Source organism: Acinonyx jubatus, chromosome A3 (genome assembly GCF_027475565.1).
Source record: "Acinonyx jubatus isolate Ajub_Pintada_27869175 chromosome A3, VMU_Ajub_asm_v1.0, whole genome shotgun sequence".
Lineage (NCBI taxonomy): Eukaryota > Metazoa > Chordata > Mammalia > Carnivora > Felidae > Acinonyx > Acinonyx jubatus.
Genome location: NC_069388.1, coordinates 102,186,518 through 102,207,890, shown reverse-complemented (window position 1 = coordinate 102,207,890; position 21,373 = coordinate 102,186,518). Strand labels below are relative to the sequence as shown.

The 21,373-nt window shown below is 41.6% G+C and overlaps 1 protein-coding gene across 1 annotated transcript in view; it reads left to right on the top strand.

Annotated features, from left to right (window-relative positions):
* ACOXL (acyl-CoA oxidase like) overlaps positions 1-21,373 on the top strand; it is a 368,132-nt gene that overhangs the window by 162,410 nt on the left and 184,349 nt on the right.

Sequence of the window (21,373 nt, the reverse complement as noted above, 5' to 3'; positions counted from 1 at the left end):
GAAATGTCTGTGCAGATTCTGTACCCGTTTAAAAAAATGCATTATTGATATTTTTACTAGTGAGTTTCAAAAGTTCTTTATGTATGCTGGATAAATTTCCTTGTCAGATATATCATTTGAAAATCTTTTCTCCCACTTTGTGGGTTGTCTTTTCACTCTCTTGATGATGTCCTTTGAAGTACAACATTTTTAATTTATTAAAAAAATTTTAACGTTTGTGCATTCTTGAGAGAGAGAGAGACAGAGAGAGACAGAGACAGAGCACAAGTGGGGGGAGGAGCAGAGAAAAGGAGACACAGAATCCGAAGCAGGTTTTAGGCTCCCAGCTGTCAGCACAGAGCCTGACGTGGACTCACATTCACAAACCGTGAGATCATGACCTGAGCCAAAGTCGGATCCTTAACCAACTGAGCCACCCAGGCGCCCCCAAATTTTTAATTTTGATAAAGCCCAGCTTATCTGTATATTCTTTTGTTGCTTTTGCTTTTACTATCATATCTAAGAAACTATTGTCTAAACCAAGGTCATAAAGATTTACTTTGGTGCTCTCTTCTAAGAGTGTTACCATTTTAGTTCCTAGATTCATTTTGAATTAATTTTTGTGTATGGTGTCCAGTAGGACTCCAACCCCAATCTTTTGCATGGGGATATCCAGTTGTCCCAATAGTATTTGTTGAAAGACTATTCTTTACTGTTGATTTGGCTTGGCATGCTTGTTGAAAAATCAATGGACACAAATGTAAAGATTTATTTTTTGATTTTCAATTCTGTTCCATTAATCTATATGTCTATCCCATGCCAGTATCCCACTGTCTTGATTTTTGTGGCTATGCAGTGGTTTTCAAATGAGTAGTGTGAGTCCCACAACATTACTTTTCTTTTCAGCATTGGTTCGGCTATTCTGGGTCCCTTATATTTCCATGTGAATTTTAGGAGCATCATGTCAATTTCTGGGGGGAAAGGCAACTTGGATTCTGATGGGGATTTCACTGAATCTGTAGATCAATTTGGGCAGTATTGTTACCGTAATGATATTAAATATTCCAACCCATGAATATGGGATGTCTTTTCATTTATTTAATTTCTTTCAATCATATTTTATAGTTTTCAGTGTATAATTTTGTTAAATTTTTTCCTAAGTATTTTATTCTTTTTGGTGCTTTTATGAGTGGAATTATTTTTTTAATTTCATTTTGGATTATTCATTGTTAGCGTATAGAAATATGATTAATTTTGTATATTAATCTTGTATCCTGCAACATTGCTGAATTTATTATTTCTAACAGATTTTTAACAGATTCCTTAGGATTTTCTATATACAAAATCATGACATCTGCAAACAGAGATAGTTTTACACCTTCCTTTCCAATCTGGATACCTTAAGGACAATTATAAAATGCTCCTCCTCTATATCCCTAGTAACATTTTTGGTTTTAAGACTGTTTTCTGATATTAATATATGCACTCCAGCTCTTACGGTTGCTGTTTGCACAGTGTATCTTTTTCTGTCTTTTTTACTTTAAACTTATTTGTGTCTTTGAATCTAAAGTGTCTGTTATAGAGAGTGTATTGTTAAATCTTGGTTTTTTTTAATCTGGTATGATAATTTCTGCCTTTTTACTGGATGCTTAATCCATTTGAATTTAATGTTACTGATAATGTTGGATTTACGTTTGTCATTTTGCCTTTTGTTTTCCATGTCTTTTTGTTCTTCCGTTCCTCCCTTACTGCCTCCTTTATCATTAAATGAACATTTTCTAGTGCAACATTTTAATTCCTACAATTTTATTATTTTTTAAAAATGTTATTATTAATTTTTAAGTAGGCTCCATGCCCAGAATGGAGCCCGATGCAGGGCTTGAACTCATGATCCCAAGATCAAGACCTGAGCTGAGATCAAGAGTCGGACGCTTAACTGACTGACCACCCAGGGCACCCCTTAATTCCTTCAATTATTTTTAACACTATATTTTTTGTGTTATTTTCTTAGTGGTTGTTCTATAGTTTATGACGTACATGTTAACTTATTGGAGTCTACTTCTGATTTATAGTGACTTAATTCCAGTGAGGTATAGAAACTTTATTTCTGTAGAGCTCTATGCCTTTCTTCCCTTTTTGTTTTATTATTCTTACACGCGTTACAAACTCAACAATACACTGTTATCGTTATTTTGTATAATTTTATTTCTTTGATTGAGGGAAGGGAATAAATGAGAGCAAGTGTACATTTATAGAGTTTGTTATGTTAAACTTCTTATTTACCATTTCTGGATCTCTTGATACGGATTTTAAGCCCTTGTTGGCATCGGTTCTTTACTGTAATACAACTCGTTCCCACCTACTTTTTTGTGCAGTTATTGTCAAATAAATTACATTCCTATATGTTATAGTCCTCATAACACAATTACATTCATAATGCTCTGTTCACAATTTTTTGTTTTTGTTTTTCATACTTATTTTTTGTTCAGGGTTTAGGCTTTTTTATTTTTTTATTCATATTTAGAATTTTTTGATTTTAATTTTTTGGGGGTATAATTGACAATGTTACAGTAGTTTCAGGTGTACAACATAGTGATTCAGCATCTCTATAACATTATTCTATGCTCACAAGTTAACCTACCGTCTGTCACCATAGAATGCTATTACAGTATCACTGGCTATATTCCTTGTACTGTAGCTTTTATGCCCATGACTGATTCATTCCATAACTGGAAGCCTATGTTTCCTACTCCCCTTAAAATCCATTTTGCCCATCCCTCTGGCACCTATCCTTCCCACCTTCCCTCTGGCAACTATCGGTTTGCCCTTTCTATTTATAGCTCTGATTTCTCCTTTCTGTTTGTTTGTTGGTTCCTATTCAATCGTTTTATATTTTTAGATTTTTTTTAAAGCGTATTTATTTATTTTCTGAGAGAGAGAGAGAGAACCATCAAGGGAGGGGCAGAGAGAGAGAGGGGGACAGAGTGGGCTCTGTGCTGACAGCAGAGAGCCCGATGGAAGGCTCAGACCCACAAACTGTGAGATCATGACCTGAACTGAAGTCAGACGATTACCCGATGGCGCCACCCCGGTGCCCCCATATTCAAAAGTTTTTTTTTAAATCAGTTCAATGAAGAAAGGAGAAGAAATATCCAATTATCTTATACAATTGCCTACATAATTACTTTACTGGTGCCGCTTGTTTTTTGTATGTAGATTTAAGTTACTCTCTGGTGTAACTTGTTTTCACCCTGAGGAACTTCCTTTAGTATTTCTTATAAGGTGAGTCTGCTAGCAATCGATTCTAAGTTTTTGTTGATTTGGGAATGTCTGTATTTTGCTTTAATTTCTGAAAGATAATTTTGTGGGATATAAGATTCTTTGTTTGTTTCAGCACTATAAACTGCCTTTGGGCCTCCATTGTGTCTGATGAGAGGTCGGCTGTTAATCTTAGTGGTATTCCTGTGTATGTGATGAGGCATTTTTCTCTTGCTTTGTTAAGAGTTTTCTTTGTCTTTGTCTTCAACATGTCTACTGTGCGTCTGGGTGTGGATCTCTTAGATCTCTCCTACTTATAAGTTCATTGAGTCCCTTGGATGTACAGATTATCTTTTTTATCAGCTTTGGTTAGGTTTTTTGCCATTATTTCTTCAAATATTTTTTTCTGCTCCCTCCTCCTTCCTTTATGTGTATGCTGGTAAACTTCATGGCTTCGCTCATTACTCCATTCTATGTTTACTTTTCTTTGTTCTTTTATCTGTTTTTCTGATTGCATAATCTCTAGATTTATGTTTAAACTCACTGATTCTTTCTTCCACCAGCTCATACCTACTGTTGAGCTTCTCTGGTGAGAATTTTCACTTAAATTATTTATTTTTCAACTCCAGAGTTTTCGTTTGTTTCTTTTTCAGTGATATTCTCTATCTGACTGAACATTCTCATCATACTTCTCTTTAACTTCTTTTTAAATTTTTTTCCAAGTTTTTATTTAAATTATAGTTGGTTATAATACAGTGTAATATTAGTTTCAGGTGTAGAATTTAGTGATTCAACACTTACAGACAACACTGGGTGCTCATCACGAGGGCCCTCTTTAATCCCCATCACTGATTTAACCCATCCGCCTTCACACCTCCCCTCCAGTAACAATCAGTATTTTCTCTATATTTGGAAGTTTGGTTTTGGTTTGCCCCTGCCCTCCCTTGTTCATTTGTTTTGTTACTTACATTCCATATATGAGCAAAAACATATGGCTTTTGTCTTTCTCTAAATGACTTATTTTGCTTCATATAATAATCTCTAGCTCCATCCACGTCATTTAAAATGACAAGATTTCATTCTTTCATTATGGCTGAGTGATGTTCCATTGTATAGGTATATATCACATCGTCCTCTCTCTTTTTTTTAAATTCCAAGGTACTTGATTTTTTTGTAATTTTATTTTTTATTTTTAAAAATTTACATCCAAATTAGTTAGCATATAGTGAAACAATGATTTCAGGAGTAGATTCCTTAGTGCCCCTTCCCCATTTAGCCCATCTCCCCTCCCACAACCCCTCCCATAACCCTCAGTTTGTTCTCTATATTTATGAGTCTCTTCTGTTTTGTCCCCCTCCTTGTTTGTATATTATTTTTGTTTCCCTTCCCTTATGTTCATCTGTTTTGTCTCTTAAAGTCCTCATAGGAGTGAAGTCATATGATTTTTGTCTTTCTCTGACTGACTAATTTCACTTAGCGTAATCCCCTCCAGTTCCATCCACGTAGTTGCAAATGGCAAGATTTCATTCTTTTTGATTGCCGAGTAATACTCCATTGTGTATATATACCACATCTTCTTTATCCATTCATCCATCGATGGACATTTGGGCTCTTTCCATACTTTGGCTATTGTCGATAGTGCTGCTATAAACATGGGGTGCATGTGTCCCTTCGAAACAGCACACCTGTATCCCCTGGATAAATGCCTAGTAGTGCAGTTGCTGGGTCGTAGGGTAGTTCTGTTTTTAGTTTTTTGAGGACCCTCCATACTGTTTTCCAGAGTGGCTGCACCAGCTTGCATTCCCATCTTTAACTCTTTAAACATTATGTCATTTCGTTTTTTTAAACACGCTTATAGTAACTGCTTTGAATTCTTTGTTTACTAAGTTCAGTATCTGGGTTGCCTCAAAGGCAGTTTTTATTACCTGCTTCTTTCCTGTGTCTGAGTCACACTTCTTTGTTTCTTTGCGAGTTTTGTCATTTTTTTTTTTTTGAAAACTGGACATTTTAGATAAATATTGTAGCAACTCTGAATATTGATCCCCCCCCTTCTGGGATTTGTTGTTGTTTGTTTATTCATTTGTTTATGATGTGGCTAGACTGTTTCAGTGAAATCTGTTCTCCGGTGTGCGGTCTCTGATGTCACTCTGGAGAGGGTGCAGCCTTGAGCATGTGACTGTCTCCCCGATGCCTTGGATGACTGTGGTTTTAGCTGAGCTCTGTTTAACTGTCTCCTTTTCTCATATCCCCCATAAGCTTTTGGATTATCTGTCTCTGTTGGTATCATAGCAGTTATTAGCCCCAATTAATCACCAGCTAATTGCTATATTATATTCAGTAACGACCTGGGGCATATTTTATGCCATAGTCTGTTCCAGTTAAAGTCAGGCTTCTTTGCAGAAACAAAGTGCTGTCAGTCTTTGAGGCTGCTCCAGGCACAGAGGTTCTTAGCTGTTCCTTTCCCTGATTCTTTCTGTTAACCTTCTTGCTGATCTACCATCTCGCTGAGCTAATCATCTTTTTGCCTGTTGCCAAAAGAGTTACGGAACTAAGAGCGACTCTGAATCGCCCACCTCCCAGATCTCCATTGTTTTAAACAACACGCATGGGCGTGGTCTTCCCCATGCTTTTTTTCCAAATACACTTAGAGTCTGTAGGCCAAGCTGCAGAGCTCTCCGTTCTTGTGACCTGCTTCTCTTTCGCATCAGAACCTCTGTACCACTACATCAGAGCTGGGGGTAAGGCAATGATTTGCTTTCCCCAAAGTGACAACCCTGCAAGCGGGACTCTGGACAGGAATGGTGACCCCTTGTCTTCTCGGTTTATCCTTCTTGGCATGAGACCTCCTCCCTGAAGTAAGCTGGGGCAGGGATGTTCAGGATCCAGTGTTCCTGGCCTGCTCTGTTTGGAGTAGAGTTTCTGCCCTGTGAAGGGGGGCTGAGTGGAGAAAGGGAACCCCAGTCCTCTTGGCTGTACCTGTCTGGAATAGAGCTCCTGTAACATGGAGCTGGAGGTGAAAGGGTGAAGGGAATTAGAGATGCCACTGGCCTGCAGGAAGTCATAGCCCTAAACTGTAAGCCAGAAGGAGAAGGTTCCCCATATTCTCGGCAGCACCTGCCCAGGGTACAGTTTCCATCACATTGAGCTCTTGGAGGATGGGGGGTGAAGGGGATATGAGTGGGTCGTGGTTCAAATGAGATTTAAGTTTAGACATTCTTGAATAGATGTTTCTCCATTTGCTTAACACCCTTAGGAGAGTGTCCAGAGACTTGAAGTGCTGTTTTAGACATAATTTTTTATTGACTAAGTGGAAAGCATTTGAATATCAGTACCATTCTGTGCAGGTCAGCAAAAATAGTGGAGTCCAGCTAGGGATGAAAATTGGGTTTCCTTTTTGGGCAAAGTTTAGATGTGTGCTGTTATCTCAGGTTCAGTCCTGAAGGAAGTGGTACAAGAACGTGACCTCTTGGCTTCTGGCAGGGTCTTTGTGGTCCAGCCTCCACTAGCCTCCCTGAACCTCTTTGGAACACACTCACCCAGGCCGTCACCTTGTAGTGCATTTTTTGTCATCCCATGTTTTGGGTAATTTCCAACTTCCTAAGATCATACATAGAAACTCAAATGACCTCGTAGAAGTTTATTTTGGGGCAGTTTCCCTGCAAAGCGGACGAATTATTCTTGTCACAGGCATAATAAATTGTTAATTTTGGAAACGTGCTTTTGTAAAGAAAACAACCGTCAGGTCATTTTCTTTTTAATTTCAATGATGTGTAAGGATGCATCAGTACAGAGAAATGAGATAAGCTTGTCATAACCTCGATGACAGCATTGTCCTTCGGGAATGCCCGAGGAAGATGAGAGCCAGGTTAGACAGATTAGACAGGCATTTCTGGGCAAAGTATGGCAGAGAAACCTGGGTGGTGAAGGAAGAGTGTCCGGAAATGAAATCCTGGGGAATCTACTGATGTAATTGCACCACGCGGGTCTCTCTGTGGCTAAAGGCAGCAAACTAATGGTGGGTTTCGGGAAAACTCCAGCCGAGGGACCTTTTCATTGCTGTGTTCTAGGCCTTAATGACAGATGTGTTCATCCTACACCTGACGTACGGATTCTGGACATAAACGAGGCCCAATAACTGAGTAGATAGAAACTGTTAGATGGAGGATGAACTCTTTAGGTTTTGCTGGGATGGGTGGTTATTATAGCATAGACTCACTCAAAGAGATTTTTTTCTCCTTAAATAAATATTCCTTGAAGGCACCTATTTTGTTGCCAACGGAATAGCAAAGTTTGTTTTTACCTATCATTTCAATTTTAGAAACAAAGATGAAAAAGGATGCCTGGAATACACGGTGTTTAGAGGGGCTCAGGGCTTGCATTAATTTCCTGGCAGATTAGAGAATAAAGTGGGAGAGAGGTTAAAGCAAGGACTTGTCTGCCAAGTCAGTTGGAAGGAGGAAGATCAAGGGAATTGTCTGGGATGAGGGAATGGCTATTTTAAGTATACATGAACAAAAGTCAGTTCACCTTCATAGATCCTTCTTGGGTCTACCTAGTGGCACTTGCTACAGTTAACTATGTTGGTAGATTTATTCCTGTATCCCACTGGGGTAGACCTACATCTCTCATCTCTGCCTATTTCTCACATTGAAATAAGCCACAAAATTACATAGACGAAAGGAAAAGGTGACTCATACGTTTGTGCAGTTTGACAAACCTTCCAAATAGAAAAAAGTAATCCCCAAAGTATTAAGGTGGTTATATAAAAATGTAAAGATGTACATATTTCAAAAGCAATGCTAAAAACAGGACACGGTAGAAAAATAGCTAAATAAATAGCACTGACAGTGGTTTAATTTCCTTAATATATAAAGAACCTCTATAAACAAATAAGAAAAAATACTAGCATCACAGTATATAAATGGGTACATGGTATATAACATTTTGAAGAAGACCTAACTATAGACAGTAAATATATGAGCAAATTAATTAAATTATTAGTAATCAAAGAAAGCCCAGTAAAAGTAAGATAATTTTTTACTTTGTTAAATTAGCAAAGACTTTGAAAGGGCAATACTCAGATCTGGAAGAAATGTATAAGATGGGCAAGCTTATACACTGGGAGAAGGAATGAAAATCGGCACAATCCTTTTGGAAAGTGAGTTGGTGATACGTGACAGGAACTATTCAAAAGGTTCACATTTTTCAATCCAGTTCCTTTTTTTTTTATAGAAAGTTACCCTATGGAAGTAATCATTAAGATGTGACTTCAAGGATATTGAATAACACAAGAAGTTGCATACAGTGAAATATTAGGTAAACAGAAAATCAGGATGTAGAACTCTCCATCGATACTACTAATCAAATATATTAATATGCTTTGGAGATATAAATTATCCCTTGATTGCAAAACACACACCTATTCACTTAATTTTTTTCTGACATTGATGTATCTGTAATTTGGCACACATTAACCATGTAGTATTTCCTCATTTACAGATCAATTATTATTAAATTAGCAGTATATCTTTAAGAGATTTTTTATTGGAGGAAATATGATACTTATATTGTATACTAACATCTATACATGATCTCTCTCACTGTCTCTTTACGTATATGGAAACTAAATAAATCTAATGTTATCAGTCAATTACTACACTTTTAACAGACAAACTTACTGAAATTCAAATCTAAACACGTCATGTTTAGAAATTTGCAATAGGACGTTTACTTCTGGATAGATGAGTAGATGTGCTCTTCTCTAATCTTCCCACTAAGGACAATGGAAAAGCCTGGACATCACATATGAAACAAACATAAGAAGACCTTGAAAGATGGAGACAAGAAAGCAGACCAACTAGGACCTTGAGACCTGAGGAATGACACAATAGGGAGTTCCCTTGTTTCCTTTGGCCTCATATATCCTAAATTGCATACTGATGAAGCTGACGATCCAGAAATGCCAATGAGAACAAACAAGCAAAAGAAAAATAAAATGCCCATCCAAGTCTGCTTCCTCTGTGGTCCCACCCCACACATGCCAGCAAAGGCTAAATGCGGAGCCTAGAGTTGCATCAACTCTGCCACCATGGTGGTATCAGAGAAGGCCAAGCAGAGAGCTGGAAATTTTATTCCTTCAAGAAAGAAACAGGCCCTACCCCTGTGTTGTCAGTAGAGACCATGTGGAGAGCCCGGACATCTACCCCTACCCATCACCTCTTTCCACCTCCTGCTGTAGTGATGTAGGGGAGGCTGAATGGAAGGTTAGGACTTTCACTACTGCTCAGCAATAATGACACCGCACCTACTGCCATGTCGGTGGAGACTACATGGGGAGCTAGAACTCCCATCCCGACACAGCAACAAGAAGAGCTCGCCCATCACTTGGGTGTCAGTGGAAGCCATGTGGCGAATCTGGACTTCTACCTCCACTTGAAAGTAGTGACTCCTTTCCCCGCCACAGTAGTGTCAGAGAAATCCCAAAGGTTTAAGATCCAGAGTCTTGCAATATAACGTGAAAATGCAATGTATCTGTTTCATTAAAAAAACTGCGTGTCATACCAACAACCGCGAAGAGCTGAAACCAAATGACAAAAGGTAAGAAATAGTTGCCAACACTGAGATAACAAAGATGTTAGGCAGTCTGAAAAGCACTTTAAGGTAGCCATCATAAAAATGCTTGAAACATCAATTACAAGTACACTTGAAGCATGGGGGGAAGAAAAAGGAAGTCTTGACAAAGAAATAGAGTCTAAGCAAAGAGACAGAAAATATACAGGGGAACCAAGTGGAAATTTTAGAACAGAAAAATATAATAACCTAAGTAAAACACTCAGTCGATGGTCTTAACAGAATGGAAGGGACAGAGAATTGGTGAACGAGAAGATAAGGCAATGGAAATCACCCAATCTGGAAAAAAAAAACTGTACAAATAGATAAGAAAGAATTTTTTAAAATGTTTAAGTAATCTACAGAAAATTAGGAAAAATAAAGCAGAAATTAAAAAACAGAGGAACAACAACAAAAAAGTCAGACTAACCCCTAATGTATCAATAATTACATTAGGGGCACTTGGGTAGCTCAGGTTGTTAAATGTCCAACTCTTGATTTTGGCTCAGGTCATGATCTCACAGTTTGAGCCCTGTGATGGGCTCTGTGCTGATAGCATGGAGCCTGCTGAGATTGTTTGTCTCCTTCTCTCTCTGCCCCCGCCCCGCTCACACATGTACACGTGCATTCTCTATCTCTCTTGCAAAATAAATAAACATTAAAAAATAACTACATTAAATTTAACTAGTCTAAATAACTCAGTTAAAAAACAGAACTTGGCAAAGTAGATTTTAAAACATGACCAAACCCTATGTCATCTGTAAGAAACTCACTTCATATAAAGTCATACAGGCACACTGAATGTGAAAGAATGAAAAAAAGATACATTATGCAAAGATTAACTAAAGAAAAGCAGGAGTGGCTCTATAAATTTCATATAAAGTAGGCTTCAGAGCAAAGGAAATTATCAAGGACAAGGGCATTTAATAATGATAGAAAGAGTCAATCCATCAAAAAGTTATAACAATCCTAAATGTGCACGTAAAACACAACAGGCTGAAAAATACATAAAGTAAAAGCTGATAGAACTGAAAGGAGAAATAGACCAATTCACAATTATAGTGGGAGATTTCAGCATCCTTCTTTTAACAACTCATGTGACTAGACAGGAAATCAGCAAAGGTATAGAAAAACTCTACAATACTTTCGAGCAGTAAGATCTAATCAACACTTATAAGACACTCCACCAAACAAAAGCAGAATGCATTTTCTTTTCGAGTGCCTAACATTGCCAAGATAGACCATATAACATGTGCCATAAAAGAAACTGCAACAAATTTTTAAATGTTGAAGTCATACAGAGGGTTTTCTGACTGGAGTGTATTCAAACTAGGAATCTGTAACAGAAAGATAACAGGAAGGACCTCTAAAAACTTGCAAACTAAACAATAGACTTAAGTAAGTGTAGGTAAAAGTCACGTGAGTAATTGAGTAAAAGTTACTTAAGTAACTAGAATAAAAAGAAGAACTCTCAAGCACAGTTTTTAAAAAATACACTGAAGAAAGGGTGCCTGGGTGGCTCAGTTGGTTAATCATCTGACTCTTGATTTCTGCTGGGGTTATGGTCTCACTGTTGTGAGATCGAGCACTGCACTGGGCTCTGTGCTGACAGCATGGAGCCTGCTTGGGATTCTCTTTCTCCCTCTCTCTCTCTTTCCCTCCCCAGCTTGACTGTGTGTGCTCTCTCAAAATAAATAAATAAACTTTAAAAAAATACACTGAACCAGATAGAAATGAAAATACAATGTATCAAAATTTGTGGGGCGCAGCTAAGGCAATTCTGAGAGGGAAAGTTATAGCATCAAATGCATACATTGAGGAAAGTCTTAAATCAATATCTAAGCTCCACCTCAAATTAATATCTAAGCACCCCCTTTTAACCTAGAAAAACAACAAAACTGAAAGGAGGCAGAAGGAATGAAATAATAAAATTAAGAGCAGAAATCAATGAAACTGAAGACAGAAAAATAGAGAATACCAATGAAGCAAAGAGCTTGTTCTTTGAAAAGATCAGTAAACTTGACAAACCTCTAGCAAGACTGTCAAAGAAAAAAGAGAGAACGTGCAAATTACTAATATTAGGAATGAAATGGGGTATTACTACAGACACTGAAAATATCAAAAGGGTAATAAGGGCATATTAGAAACAGCTTCGTATACATGAATTTGAAAATTTTGATGAAATGGACCAATGTTTCAAAAAAACATGAAATACCATATTTATCCAATATACAAGACAATTTGAATAACTCGAGAATTATTAAGGAAATTGAATCAGTAATTTTAAAACTCCTAAAAAAAATCTTCAGGCCAGATGATTTTATTGGAGAATTCTGCCAAACATTTAAAGAAGAATTAACAATAATTCTATATAACTCTTCTAGAAAGTGGAAGAGGAAGAAATGCTTTCCAATTCATTTTATGAAACCAGTCATATCCTGATCCCCAAAACAAATTAAGACAATACAGCACAATATTCTTCTGAATATAAACACAAGAATTCTTAGCAAAATATTAGGAAATAGAATTTAGCAATATGTAAAAAGAATTATACACCATGAGCAAATGGGATTTATTCCAGGTATATAATGCTGGATGCTGTTTTAATATTTAAAAATCCATGTCATACAAAATGTTAACAAATAAAACTAGAAAAATCACATAATCATTATCAATTGGTGCAGAAAAAGCATTTGTAAAATTCAATATACATTCTTCACAAAAATTCTCATTCAAACAGAAATACCAAGAAATGTGCTAAACCTGATAAAGACCATCTATAAAAAAAGTACAGTCCACGTACTTACTGGTGAAAGACTGAATGCTTTCCCCCTGAGATTGGGAATAAGGCAAGAATATCTGCTCTTATCACTGTCATTCAATAGAGTGATGGAAGTTATAGCCAGTGCAATAAGACAGGAAAAGGAAATAAAAACCATACAGATTGGGAAGCAAGTAAAACAGTTGTTTCTACATTCAGATGATATGATTGTCTATATAGAAAATCTCAAAGGGGTACCTGGGTGGCCCAGTTGGTTAAATGTCTGATTCTTGATCTCAGCTTAGGTCCCGTTCTCAGGATCATGAGTCCAAGCCCCACTTTTGGCTCTGTGCTGGGCATGAAGCCTACTTTAAAAAAAAAAAAAAAAAAGAAAGAAAAGAAAAAAAAAGAAAATCTCAAAGTGTTTACAAAAAAGTCCTAGAACTAAGAAGTGAATTGAACAAGGTCACAGGATACAACATAAACATGCACAAATCAATTGTAGTTTTTATCTACCAGCAATGAATGCAAGAGTACCAGAATTTAAAATATGATACCGTTTACAATTGCTTATAAAAATTGAAATACTTATGGGCAAATTTAACAGAACATGTGTAGGGCTTATATTCTGAAAACTGCAGAACACTGATGAAAGAAATCAAAGATCTAAATAAATGGAAAGACATACCATGTTTATAAATTGAAAGACTCTGCTGTTGTTTTAAGAACCTATGGGTACCCTTTACTTTAAGACTATGGATTGAGAGGGAAAGCAGAGGCAGTAGCCAGTCCTTAAGCTACTTGGGTAATGTCCCATTGCCAAGAACAGTCTAGTCCCATTGCCAAGCTAGACTAAAGCATTACTAAATGGATGCCAGTCCCTAAAGAGTACTTCACTGCTTGGTTTTCATTTTTTGACAATCAACCTCAGTGAAGGGGTTACCTGGAGAGTGCGGCAGCTCAGTATTTGTCTCCTTTCCTTCACTGAACACACATGGTGGCCTGGTTTGCTGTCTCCAGGATGACAGCAGGCTCTGGACGGCTCTTGGGGCAAGGCAGGATGCACATATACCCTGCACCTGCCATACAGTGGAGAGGAAGGCTGGCTCCCAAGGTGGTTGGCCCTCTTGCTTCCTGACTCTAACGGCTGAGGTGCTGGGGGCTTCTGCGGTATCTCTGCAGTGGTGTTGGTGATGGAAGACTTTCTCTCTCTCTGTATAATTTTTTAAAATATGAAAATAATTCAATAGTGAAATTATTAGCCCACCCCAGGCAGTCTCAGCTATAATTTATGGCTCCACGTCTCCCACCATTGTAATTTTGTTTTGCGTTCATTAGGATATGAGTTTTTTTAAAGAACAATCTCAAGGAATCATAGTTCTGACGACTAACATTAACCACCATGTCACTCATAGATATTGCTGAGGCTGTTATTCTGAAAAGTAAATTAATTTCCCTTGTGTGGGAACCATCTGAATAACATTCACATTCCTCTCTAGGGTGGGCTGATTGACTCTGGAAAGAACCTGCTGCTTCTATGGCAACATGATGTATTGGAAGGCTCTGCCCACCCCAACTTCTCTGGCTTTATTTTGTCCACCCTTTTGTCCTTCCCTGAAATTTGGGAAGAAGAAAATTTGGCTGGTGTTCTTGGATACATAGAAGTGTCAGGTGCTTTTAGAACGCTTCATATTGCTTTCCAGTACACACACACACACACACAATTTTTCTAACACAGCAGTGAACAGCTTATCTTCTTTTCTGTCAGTAATTTCATTATCTTTAAGATTGGGTGGAAGAGACTTTCCCGTTGACTCTAAGTTTTTTTTTACAACAGTTTTAGTGATGCAGAATACATTGGTGCTTTGTTTGGGTTAAAGGAATAAAAGGGGGACTTCTTTTGGGAAATATCAAAATGATTTTTTCTAGATCAAGGCTGAGTAGAAGAGAGGGTAATTTTAGGGACTCAGGATAATGGTAATGACTATGTTGATGAAGACATGCCTTGAAGACCTACTATGTGTCAGGCGTGGTACTAAATACATATGAGCACTATCTCAGTCTTTACCATCATCGTCGGCCTTATTTAATGGGCTCAACGAGTTTGTGTAACTCACTCAGGTTAACATAGCAAGTGTCAGGATCTGTATGCAAACCAGATTTGTCTGATCCAAAGCCTGGGGTTTAACCACTATTTCCTGCCTCCCCTCTGGTGATGCCTGGGGTGATGGGATGTTGACTTGGTCCCAGGATAGCCTCCCATGGGCAGCATGAGGCACTGGAAGAGGGTAAGAACAAATTCAGTGGAGAGGCAGCCAGATTCATTGGTGTTTAATTTGAAGGGGTTTGACCCTTTGTGTGTCAAATCAGATCGACTGTTGTTTGTGTAATTGAATCCTCACAGAAGAACCTGGAGTTGGCCAATCTTCAGATTCAGAGTGACCCAAGCCTTGCTCTCTACTAGACCTTCATGGTCAGGCTTATAGTGGTTATATTCCAGGATTATAAAGTTGACCAGAAGTGGCCCACTCAACGGAAATATGAGCACTGCAGGTTTACTCTGCCTTGTGTTGTCTCTTATCTGAAGGTTTGCTGGCATCTCCACTGGGGTCATCCATCCACTGGTGGGAGGAGTGGCCTGATCCTAATCCCTTATGGTTCCTGCAGCCTGCTCCTCTTGGCACTTGTCTTCCAATGCGAATTTACAAGGTGGACAGTCTTTGCAGGCCCGGGTGGCAGGATGTCAATCCCCACCTGGCACTGGCCATGACTTTAGAACCACAGGCTTCCTGTTGGGGAGGGCCTTTGTATTCCTGGGCCTTTGATACGGTGTGACCTTTGAGAAAGGGGAAGAAGGAATGGCAAAGGCTCTTCCTCTCTGTGTTCTCTGGCCAAGAGAACATGGGCTCTACTGTCTGTTTATGGGTTTGGGGTGGCTGTCTCTGCCCTCTCTATGTAGAGTTCGACCCTGACAACAAAGCACCCTCATTTCTTTTCATGTCGGAAATATTTTCATGTTTATAAATTGCCATCGTCATGGACTCCATCACAACCATTAAGGATCAACCATTCTATTCTGTGGTGGTTGCAGTGAGAGACTGGGGAGGGGTCAGAGAAATAAAGTGTCTGGAAGGTGCGAAAGTTATTTGGGATTTCCACGGGATCGGAGGGTGCTTTAAGAACTCTTTCTTGAGGTCATTTTGCACACTTTGTGACAATCAAGTCTACTGTTAAAAAAGCATGTACTTGTATGCTACACACACCTGCATGAAAATACACACACCTTCTATCTTTCCTACAGACAGATTTAAAGATGCCATTTGAAGAATTGCAGTGAAAACATGGTGATGTAACATCTTGAGCCTGATGTTTTAATGCAGGATTGCTTTGTCAGAACCCGAGGACACGCTATTTAAATGCTCAGCTGCAAAAAAAAAAAATAAATAAATAACAAGGGTTGTGTGTAGCCAGGCCCCTTCCATGATCCCAAGCTTGACCCCAGGGTGGGGTTAGTTGGGGTTGGGTGTGGTGAGGCTTGGTGCTGGGAGTCAAGGTGTCTGTTGACATTACTTGATAATAAGAAGCTGGGTTTTTACATCCTGGCTGGACAGCTGAACCAAATCTGCCGGGTCCAACCAGTGGTGTTAAAATATCCTGCTTTGTAACTTATTTTCTCTGTGGGTTTCTATGTTCAGGAGCATCCCAGAGAAGGGGAGAAAGGGATAGATGGGCTGTGGGCTCTCTGAGTGGTTGGAGGGTCTCTGTTGGGGGCCAGTGGGGCTGTAGTGGTCCATCTGTGGGGCATTCACAGGTTCACTTGAAGCCTGTCTGTGGCCGAGATTAATGAGGGAAGGTGGCCACAGGGAGTGTGGCCGGGGCCCAGGAATTTGCTCAGCTTTTGTCTGCAGAGGTCAGCACTTTGCCAATGAAGGAGGAAGGTCTTGTCCTTCCTCCCTCCGGCAGCAGCGATGCCCGTGAACCAGCTTGCACCAAGAAGTCTCAGGGTCAAGGACGAGCCCCAGCCACAAAGCTCCTCTCCTTCTTCCAATTTGACTGGATGTCACTCAGAGTATACTGATGCAATGATGCTGCAGAGCAGGAAACATGTGAAGCAATTATCTTTTTAGTAGGTCACTGGCCTCCTTTGGGAGAAGAGACCAGAGGGAGATGGGAAGGCGGGCAGCTCAGCCACCCCCAGAGGCTGCGTGCGCAGTAGCTGAGCTGGTGATTAATAGCCGTGTCACTTTCCATGAATGTTGCTTTAAGCAGCCGTGTTCAAAATGGAGTGGGAATGAAATAAAACACCCCAAAATAGATATTTCCTCTCTTCCTGATGAGTTGCTACAATCCAGAAATAGCTTTTCAAATCTGTAATTTTAAATGGCACCATTCACAGCATCCTCAGGGCCGTGGCTTTATTTTCACATGGATGTTGTCGTGTGCACACGCACATGCATCACTTTTCGTTTTTAAAGAGCACCAAAGGTTTGAGCTCAGTGACTTTGAGGTTTTCTTGGCACTGAAATAAAAATTATGATTACAGAGAAAAATACAGCCTTTACATGTGTTTTTAAGGAAAAATAGTAACCCAGCGGAGGAAAAGGACAGGAAGAGGATTGTGCCCATATAGATCATACTGGAGCAGTAAAAACGTCTGGCAGGCAGTAATTGCTGGCCAGCTGCAGGGATTACAGTCCTGTGAGCTGTGTTCAGGGCAGCCCGCCAGGACACTGGCAACCAGAAGTCGGGCCTGGACCATCATGACCCGCAGTGCCATTGCTAGGTCTGAGAGCATAAATAGGAGGGTGACCACACAGCGGCATGGCAGGGTTCCTGCACTGACCACACCCTCTCAGAGCACAGAGACTTGAGGCGCCTTCTCTCTGCTGCCTCTGAAGGAGCCAGGCTACCAGTTTGGAGGCTGATAGTGGCAGTCATAGGGGTGACCTCTGGCCGGGTCTCTGGGCAGGAGAAGGGTCACTTGACTTTAGTATCACTTTTGTCCTGCCAAAGAACATATCTGATGGGTGAGAAGCCAGCAGGAACCCTCAGCCCAAAGCTTTGGGGACTGTCACTGTCTTGGGCCAGAGAGAGGGAGGAAGAGAGGGCGGGTGCTGTGCTTTCTCTCCCGCTCATGTCTTTCCTTCTGGTCCCTAGCAAAAAACAAAAATCAAAAACAGACAAAACAAAGCAGCGGTAGGGTGGGTTGTTGGGCATAAAAGCGGAGTGGATTCCTCATCTTACTTGCTTCTTCCATCCCTGTCCTAACTGCCCCTGGCTCCCATTTGGCACTCCAGTGTCTGACCGTTGGCCTTTTGTCGGGACATCTAGCAACTCGTGAACATTCCAAGGAGACCTGGAGGTGGGCGAGGAGTTGGGTGTGGAGCTGCTGGGGGATGGTGGGACATTTCACCTGCCTTCTCTTTCCCAAGAACGCACACTTGGCCAGCCTGGGGCATGTCAAGACGGAATAGGCTGGCCTCTTAGGTTTTATTATTGTTGGGGTCCGGTGAGGCCAACAGAGCAGGGGGTGACCGCCATTGAAAAGAAAGCTGTTAACTCACAGTTCCCAAGGGGAGGGGGGGGGGTGCTGTGCCACGCGGGCCATATGGGGAAGCAGCAGGGATGGTTAAGAGGCAGAGGGAGCAAGGGGGAAGCGGGGACAAGAACCTTTACTGTGGTTTCTGTGAGACGGAATGGGGGAGGCAGGGCAAGCAGGCTAAGCACGTTTAGGCTTGGCTAGTTTGAATAATCTCAGAAGGTTCTGGGGCATAGGGGCTGTCCCTAGTTGTCTGGTACCTGGCCTGGGGGGATAGCAGCCCAGAGTAAAAAAAGTCTGGTCAAGGAGGTGGCTGGGGGTGTGGGCTTTGAACTGGTTAGTTTGCATATGAAAGACGGAAACACTACTCAGGCAGAGTAGTCCTTTGTTCTCCTTAGGCACTGGCCCGCCCAAGGGCCAGTCTGCAGGGCCCCAGATGGCAGTGCAAGAAGACATGTGGTCAGTACAGGTGTCCCTCACACCAGCCTGAAAGGGAGAAGCGTTCCCAGGGGGGCAGGAATAACAGGGGAAATGCCCAGGGCACCCTGAGGAGAAGTAGCTTCCTGCTTTGATTGGTCTGGTTTGGGTTTCGAAGGGGGCATGTCACGAATAGGAGAACGTGTCCGTGGGAGGAGAGGGCATTCGGCTAAGCCACCAGAAATATGACGTGTGGCAGCCGAATGAGATTGGCGGAGAGCCCTGCCTGGACAGAGGCCCAGGATGGGAAGTGTCTGAAGGGGCTTAGCAGGAAAACCAGTTGGGACACTCAAGCAAGGCCAAAGTGGTCTGTTGAATGCCAAGCCGAAGCATTTGGATTCCGTGCTGTGTGAGCTGTCCAGAGCTGTTCTCTTTTGCCCTCTAGTTCTGTTAATGAATTCATAGCCGCAGAGAATGCCTACGCTTGGCCGTATATCATAATCTCAGAACTTAATTAACAAGTAAGGATGCTGATGTAAATGTATTCTGGATGAAAAAAAGAAAACCCCCGCGGCAGGGGTTGAAAACTCAGTGCCTCCCAGGCCTGCAGTGAGCGGAAAGGACCCTGGGGACCACGGGGAACAGCCATGCCCCAGACAGAGAAGTCAGCAGCTTCTGAGCTCCAGTGGAACAGATCACGGGAACGGGGTCCAGAATTGCCAGATCTTCCTAGTTTTCAAGGAAAGCTGGAAATTCAGAGTCTTGTGTAATGTCCCGAGTTTTGTGACATTGCCTGGCAAGTCTGTGGCAGCTCATTAGTGACACTCTTTACTCCCACAGAGCACAAAGAAAGGCACGGCGAGGCCTGCCACATGGGCTCCTGGTGGCCTCTTTCTGCTCTGCACCTGTCACCCTAATTTTACCGTGAGGGTCAAAGAGGAAATGGGATGGTTATAAGGTATGGCCTAACCTGGGAAACTGAGGCACACCAGGTCAGGGGTCGGATCTGTCATCCGAAGACCTTCCCTGAGGTCTTGAGTCAGCCACTCTGTGGTGCTTCGTCTGCATTTCCTCACTGGCAAAATCCATTCATTCTTTCATTCATTCTTGCTGTGTGGGAGGCCAAGACAAACGCTTCACACACAAAAACAGAGGTTTTGATGGGATGCTGTCCAAAGTGGTATTGCTACTGAAATTATTTTATAGCAAAACAAAAGCTAAAAGGTGCTGCGATCAGTGGCTTCTTTTCCTGGCTGTGCGGAGAAGTTCCCTGCAGTGATGTTCTAGGAGCACATAAGGACGACGGGTGATTGACAGGGCAGGGTGAGCGGGGTACAGGGTTGGGGTCGTGGAGGTCTGCACAAGGCTGTCCTGCCCACGTCGCTTGGTCTTGTTCTCTCCGTGTCCAGGGCTGGGGGCTCAGCAGCTGGGCCGGGCCTCCTTGACCCTGGTGGACGCCCAGCACCTTAGGGCATGCCTGCACAGAGCAGGCACGCGGATGTCCCCCAGTGTCGTGTGGCAGTGTCTACCCTCAGCAGACAAACATTTAGCCACAGTGACCGTAGAGAAAAGATACAGTATAATCATAGCACTTAAAAATGGAAATTGAGAGAGCGGGGACAAATGGAATTTAAAATGCCCGACATTATGATGACACCATTATCGGATCTGTGATTTCCTTGCTGGTTTTGCAGTGATCCAGCAAAAGCTGAGACGTTTCCCTGCAGGCCGTCTGGCCTCGTTTGGCACCAGGGCCTGCAGGCGTTGGGGTCCGCCGGTGTGGACGGAGGGCAGAGTTGGGTAGCGATCCTTGGACAAGCAGCTGCGGGGTGGTTAGGCCGTGCCCGGGGAGGTCTGTGCGCCTAGAAAACAAGCCTGTGCTCACAGTACTTAAGAGTGGTTCTCCCCGTGCGAGCGTCTGGTCGCCCTTACCACCCCCCCACCCACACAACAGGAACAGGTTATGAATTCTAGACCACCATATGCACTACACGGTCATGGTGGTCTTTTAAGAACAAACAAAGGCAACAGGAAAGCATCAAATTATGTTTAAGAAAGTCTATCGAGTGTAAAAATTTTTAAAAACTCCCATTTCCCTTCTCTCCTTGTGACTGATAGATACCCTCACCTCACCGGTGTCTGAAGCACGAGTTTTGCTCTGCCGGTTTGATAATATAGCATTACGTGCGCCTGTGTGTGTGTGTATGCATGTGCACGTGCGTGAGGTGTCCTTTCAAAAATCAGCGTGAAGATCAGAGATGTTCAGAGGGGAGGCTGCCAAACCCAGGGCTGTAGAGCCAATCACAGGGCTGGGGAGGGAGGTGACTTCCGACAGGCCAGGCTTTTTGCAGTCTGCGGCGGAGGGATTCGGTAGGATTAGACCCTGGTGTTGCCTGTGGGGATAATCCCCCCCCCCCCCCCCTCACGAACTGCTCTAAGGAAGGCCTCGATTCGCCGGGACACCACCGCCTTAGAGCAGCAGCTGTTCAGAAAGCACAGTACTTCCGGCGGGTTGTGAACACCTTTCTGTGTGGAACTGCAGGGGGATTTAGGTGGGCTGAAAGTAATGACCTGCCTGTGAATCTGACGGGAGCAGCGGGGTTAGAGTTGCCTCCTTGTTGAGAATGTCCTTTTGAAATACATTCTAGGATATTGCTCCCGTCCTATTAATTATGTCACAAACTTAGCAAAGCTGAATAATTAATGATCGCGGGGCACCCGGAACTATAAAATGCCATGTAAATGTTAAGGAGTAAAAATTACTTTGTGTATTAATTAAACAGATAGTCTGCTTTAAAAATAGCCCATGG